This window comes from Ambystoma mexicanum (assembly GCF_040938575.1).
Source record: "Ambystoma mexicanum isolate Mex_15411 chromosome 12 unlocalized genomic scaffold, UKY_AmexF1_1 Mex_chr12_unloc.2, whole genome shotgun sequence".
Taxonomy (NCBI): Eukaryota; Metazoa; Chordata; class Amphibia; order Caudata; family Ambystomatidae; genus Ambystoma; species Ambystoma mexicanum.
This window is the reverse complement of record NW_027182323.1, coordinates 10099813-10106889: the sequence shown is the minus strand read 5'-3', so window position 1 is coordinate 10106889 and position 7077 is coordinate 10099813. Positions and strand designations below refer to the sequence as shown.

The following is a 7077-nucleotide window of genomic DNA, read 5'->3' as shown; positions in this document are numbered from 1 at the left end:
ATGTAACAGAGTACCCCGTTCTTTCCCACAACCCCAACATAAAGCATCATCAACCAAACCTAATTTGCACATACATGCTGGAGTCCAATAGATCCTGCCCACTATCCTTTGATGGATGTAGCGTAATTGCAAATCCACTTTGGCTGTCGTCGGCACTCTCCAAATCTTATGCCATTCTCTCAATGCTACCTCCCTACCCAACTCCTCTGTCCATGATAACCTCAACTTTTCCCACGAATCCAACCATTGCCTGTCCGGAAGCATAAACTGCGTAAACGTAGACACCCTTTGGAAACCCATCTCCAAAAGACCAAAGTTCTCCGGCTTTTTCAAAAAAGGAGCATCCAACATCTCTCTCCGCTCAACGAGTAAAGCCACCAAAATATTATACCTCCGCAACTCCCTGTTCCTCAAATCAAATTTCTCTACCAAACTCTCAAAAGGCACTACCCCAGCCTCATTCCACACATCTCCAATAGTCAAAACCCCTCTCTGAATCCAAGTCTTCCAAGACAGTACCTTATTATCAAACAGCAGACCAGGATTATGCCAAAGTGAGGCCTCCTCATAAAGATATAAACCCTGACCAGTACCAACAATCCACGACGACAACGCCTCTTTAGTAGCCAACACAGATTTCAAACACTCTACCTTCTTAGGCAACTTCCCAAAAGAAAATAAACATTTAATATCATAAGGCAAAAACCGCTGCATCTCAATTTGTACCCACCACGACATCCGGTTCAGATCAATACCATAGTAACAAGACTCTTCAACAAGAAACCACTACAATAATTCTCAAAACCGGATACCCAAATCCTCCATCTTTAACACTCTTGACCATAATGTACCAGGGAATCCTGGCCCTCTTAGTAATGCCTTAGCATCTAAGATTTTAAATGTAATATTCTCATCTCTCGACAAAGCATAACTCTGTTGTAAGTCACCAAGTACCTTTTCAAGCTCCACCAATCTGGCTTCACCCCCCCTACGCATCCGTGCAGTCCAGTTCATCAGTTCCCCTCTAACAGAAGCTTTAAAAGCATCCCACACCACCATATTGTCTGCCGTACCCTCATTCATCTAAAAAAAAAAAAAAAAAAACAGGTATGAAATTCATTAATGCGTCCACAGCAACCTGGTTGCTTAACACAACAGGTTTCAACCTCCATCTACTAAGATCCTGCCTCTTAGCAAATAACATCAACTTGGTCATTACCATTGAGTGATCCGAAATGTGCCGTTCACCCATAAACACCTCCCTTACATTCTCAACCAGTCTATCCGACATCAATATGTAGTCAAGCCTAGAATAAGAATCATGTACCAGTGAATAAAATGAGAACCCCCTATCCCTCCAATGAAAATGTCTCCAGGTATCCACCAAGTTATAAACATCCAAAAAGTCTCGAAACTCCCTACTCGATTTTTGCCCAGTAAACCTGCACATCGATGACCTATCCATCTTGGGGTCAATCACACAATTAAAATCCCCTCCCAAAACAATAATTTCACCTCCCATATCACTAAGCCTCCCCTTTAGCGAATCAAAAAAGGGCCCCCCACCCGCACATGGCACATACACAGATCCCACAGTTAACAGCAAGCCCTCACATTTAAGATCAATAAGTATAATACGCCCCTTGTCATCCATACTCACTTTTTCAACACATGCATTCAAGCCTTTCTTCAACAATATTCCAACAACTCGGGAGTTGGAGGAGTAGCAATTCAAGAAAACCTTTGTATATCTCGAATTATTCAGTGAATCACCAGACCCATCAATTAAATGTGTTTCTTGCAAGATCGCCACATCAACTTTCTCCCTCCAAAGTTTAGCCAAAATGTTCTTCCTCTTCCGCACACAGTTCAACCCTTACACATTCCAAATACACAACGAAACAGGCCCCTTCATAACTCACTAAAACACTCCATATCTCCACATAGACTCATAACTATCATTTGTCCACAAACCATCTATTAAACACTGTGACAATCATCCAGCCCATCCCATAAAGTGGAGCAACACATGTCTCAACCCCCCACCCCGCTCTACACATAAAACAAAAAACACACACACAGTCAAGACAGCCTTAATTGTAAGAAACCCAGTATAACATAGGTCTCTACAAAATACCATTATGTACAAAATCATAACCCATTCCAACTATCACCTCAGAACCCTATGCCCAATATTTTCACTATCAGAATAACCTCCTCAAAAATCCTCAGCAACAAGTCCCAGAACCCACACCAAAACCAACAAACATCTGCAACAAGACTTCAACTACTATTTATAGTGTAAAAGCATGGATAAGTACCAACCCTTCCACCAAACGTCAACACCCCAAATAGAACTATTGACAACAGCCATCCCAAGCCTGCATGCGCAAACTGGAATTAAGATAAACAAATTGGAAGCCAACTCAAACAAAAGGAGCCCAAATCTAAACAGCAGTTGCTCCAACCACCCCTTCCCCACCAGTGCCATTGCACAACAGCACAGTCATCAATCACAAAGCACACATCCCCATAAAAAATGCCAATCCCACCATTACTCTCCCATAGGGCCAGAATATAAGGGAAAAGATGCAACAATTAAACAGCACCCACCCCTGTTCACCGCCATGACCATTGAGCACATGCCTTCCATCAAATAAGATACGACATGCATAGCAGAATCCACAGAGTCTCTATCTACCGTAAGACTCCATCAAAAGGCATTAAATGTCCGTTGAACAGTATAGTTCATAACAAGAACATGCAAACAGTAGATAATGCATTCAAAGCATTAGTCTGCAGACAGACCAACTCTCAACCAACCAACGCTCACACACTGAAACAAAAGGTCAGCATAAGGTACTTCCTGGACGGAATGCAGGCAGAATCCAGGCATGCACTAGTCCACACACCAGCACATATCAGGGCATATCACTTCTTCTCCCCATTTATATTGTTTAATTGAAGAATAATGTCATGAGATGGGTGTAAACGAGCATGCCAGTAAGTCTGGACTAAAAGCAGTGTACAACAAGTTAACATCAACTCGGTTGCTGATGTACATTTGATTTCCCCATACACCTGAGAGGCCCTGGGTTGGTTACCTTCTTTGATGATTAAATCATCTTTGTTGCCCCTGATACAGGCAGAACAGGCTTGAAGTGAGTGGCAATAGAAAGATATGTATTAGTTATTTGGGACAGCTCATAAGCCAATCAGCAGCCTATCCTGCCACACATAGCTCTGCAGGGACGTTGGTGGGCAAAATGAAGACGTGTGTTGATCGAGATGGTTATACTTATAATTGATCGGACTTAAAATCTCAAATCGCCCAAAAATGTTCTGGTAAATACTTATACCTTCCTAGGTATGGAGATGGTTCATCATGCCAGGTATGAGCCCGGATAGCTCAGTGATACTTTGTTTTTCACTTTTAAAGAAAGCAACACATAATTATTATTTCACCTTTCTCAAGCAATTGAGGTGCACTGGCAGTCATCTGTGGTACATATTAAAGTACTGGAATAGCAGGTTGTTCTGACGACCAGGGCTGAGAAATGGCTGGAATAACAGTGCAGCATGAGGTCATGATTGAGGTGCACGGACAGAGCTATCTGTGTGTGAGCAGTGCTAGATTACTTTGGGGGTGCTGTTTATGGTAATGTACATTTGATTTCCCAATACCCCAGAGAGGTCCTGGGTTGGTTACCTTCTTTGATGATTAAATCATTTTTGTTGCCCTTGATACATGTTGCACCCCGGAAAAAGGGAGGGTGGGTGGAGTTTGCTAAAGTTGGTTGATTGACAGAGATAGCAATATGTTTGCTTTGGCAGGTGTGCAGGATTATTGTTGCTGTTGACTTGCTAATACTCTGTGATGTCATGTCATTCTCGACGTGCATTTCGTTTTTGTTGGTCCCGAAAAAAAAATCAATGAAGAGTTAATTACATTTTGTTTTTTAAAAGCAGATGTGAATGTCTGTCCCAGTTACTTTTTATGAGCCACAGGCTTTTAGGGTGCATCAGTAACCCTTGTGCATGGGTGGCTGCAAAGAACCTTACTTGATTGCGAGTGATGAAAAGTGTTGAGTATTCCAGTTCATAGGAGCACATTTATACAGGCATATTTTCTCTGTCTTGCTGGGACTGTCTTATTGATAATTCTGCATGAAGACTTACGAAAAGAAATTAACAAAATATTAACATGATGTGAAATAAAATGCGAGGATGCAGGCTTTAACACAATTATTTATGAAGATGATGCAAAGTATCTGCTGTACCACTGAGCGACTGCCCATGTGAGTTATTACAGTATATATGTGAGCTGCTTGCCACAGTATTTTCATGCTGCAAAGTAAATGGAGGCTGGAAAAAAGATTTGTAAAGTGAAATCGAAATTGATCTGCATTGCAGGACCGAGATTGTTTCTGGCATCCAGTCATTGCTTTTGGAATTCCTATGAAAGAAATGTATGAAACACATGCCACAGCCAGAAATTCATGATGGCACTTGCAGGTACATGTGGGACATGGTTCATATATATATATGCTCCCTGGTGGTCTAGTGGTTAGGATTCGGCGCGCCGCGGCCCGGATTCGATTCCCGGTCAGGGAAAGCACATTTTTTTTTTATCCTAAGTTGTTATTATTAGTGTGATTGGTTTTCTGTTTGAACGTATTTTCATAAATGTTTACTTCGCTATGGTATTTCAACTTAAAAGTACAGAGACCATCCCAAAATGTGATGAATGAGTTCGATAAGAGAACGTATCTCATTCACTGTAGTCTTGAGAAAACAGTAACTTTGTACATTTTTTTTGGTCAGTGTACTGCTGCTAAAACGCGGACAGAAACAGCCCTTGCAGACTTCTTGGTAATTTAGGCGAACAGGTATGGACCATTACTGTCAGCACGCGTGTAAGCCGTCCGTTTTGTCATCTCTGATATGTCTCTCTTACCAGTGGTATTTCGGAATCGTTTACTCTTCCGTGCTAGGGTGGATAAAAGGAAAAGGAAAGCTCCGCTTGTTGTGATTTGAGAAATACAACACTACACTGAGTAACCCTTGCTGTACTGGTGATACTGGGCGGGCGCCCTTCATACTGGGAGGAGACGGGCAGAAGAGGCTTGAAGTGAGTGGCAATAGAAGGATATGTATTAGTCTCTTTGGGACAGCTCATAAGCCAATCAGCAGCCTATCCTGCCACACAAAGCTCTGCAGGGACGTTGGTGGGCAAAATGAAGACGTGTGTTGATCGAGATGGTTATACTTATAATTGATCGGACTTAAAAAGTCAAATCACACAAAAGTGTTCTGGTAAATACTTATACTTACCTAGGTATGCAGATGGCATGTCAGTTCATAAATGGGCCCGGATAGCTCAGTCGGTAGAGCATCAGACTTTTAATCTGAGGGTCTAGGGTTCAAGTCCCTATTCGGGCGGATATTTTGTTTTTCACTTTTAAAGAAAGCAACACAGAATTATTATTTCACCTTTGTCAAGCAATTGAGGTTCACTGGCAGTCGTCTGTGGTACATATTAAAGTACTGGAATAGCAGGTTGTTCTGGCGATCAGGACCGAGAAATGGCTGGACTATCACAGGCAGCATAAGGTCATGATTGAGTTGCACTGACAGAGCTATCTGTGTGTGAGCAGTGCTAGATTACTTTTGGGTGCTGTTTATGGTAATTGAGGTGTGTTGTGCACAGCTAGGCGTGGGTCCCTGGTGGTGAAGAAACTGGGTGTTTTGCGGGCCAGGTTTGAGGTGCATTGGCAGAGCTGTGTAGGGGCAGGGATTGTCGACAGGCACGTGAGAGTTGAGGTACACTAGCAAAATAGTTGGATCCAGTTCTGACATTGGAGGTGATGCCACAGCTCCGGATTGAGGTGCATTGATGGAGCTGTTCGTAGAGAACGTGGCCATCAAAACAGGTCTAGGAAGTGGAGGACATTGGTAATGATTGCAACTTCTTACCCTACCCCAAAAACCCAATGATGAATAATTAGGGATGAGGTGCCAGCAACTCTACGCCCCAATACATGACTTAAAAGGCCCCTCTTATAGAAAAAACAAAGATACTCACGGAATAGGGGCTCTGACATATTTAGCTGTGAACTATCCTTCAGCAAAGTAAGGGACAGGGGATGTAGCTCAGTGGTAGAGCGCATGCTTCGCATGTATGAGGCCCCGGGTTCAATCCCCGGCATCTCCAGGTTTTTCTTTTGGCTTTAATCGTTTCTTTTAAACAATGATAAATTCTGTCCATAGCCACAAGGGTAGAGACAACGTCCTCGAAAACCTAAGCTTGGTTGAGATCAAGCAAATTACGTTTACCATTTTCATCATTAACAATCTGTGGGCCATGACACTAAAATATATTTAAAAAGTAGCATATCGAGATCCACAAAAGAAATATCAATATTTTTGTGGACATTCATCAGTGATAGAACTTGTTTTGCTCTTTGTGTGACTTTGCTGCTGGACACCACTCACAATCAGGAGCATGTGGGGTGCTTGTGTTGCTGAGGGATTGTATGGGTTCTGTGTGAATGTGCACCCCACATCTAGCCCTCTTATCTGGGCTAGAATGTGGAATTCCTGTGTGAAAAGGATTGTGTCCTGTGTATGAGTAAAGTTAGGCGCATGTGTAAAGCAGTCATCGGTCAATATAGGCATATTGTCGATAAAACCAACCAGGTAATGACAGAAGTGCAGGCCAGCGCCAGTGTTGTGAAAAATGTTAATGCAAAAATTCCCAAATACGGAACGCACCTCCAAGCACCACAGAAGACTCTCTATTTTCTGCCTTCTTACCTCCCTCTCTTCCTCAGTCCTGCATCCCTCCTTCCATTTTCCCCCATCCCATCCTCCCTCTTTTGTTTTTTTCCTTCCTCCAAGGCCCTTTGGAACAGATGCAATCGCCCATGTATATTGCAGTGCCATACCCAGTTTCCATTGGGTAGAGGGAAACAACACATGAGAAGGGAGACAGCTATTAACTGTCCATGGCCATTCTAATCTGTTTGGCTATTCCCACCCACTACGTGCCCCTCTACACCCAACACGCATTCTCCT

The 7077-nt window shown here is 42.8% G+C and overlaps 1 non-coding gene across 1 annotated transcript; it reads left to right on the top strand.

The window, feature by feature from the left end:
- Positions 1-6142: 6142 nt before the first annotated feature.
- TRNAA-CGC (transfer RNA alanine (anticodon CGC)) lies at positions 6143-6214 on the top strand. The gene has a single exon. It is a non-coding gene; the product is annotated as a tRNA-Ala (tRNA).
- The last annotated feature ends 863 nt before the right edge of the window (positions 6215-7077 follow it).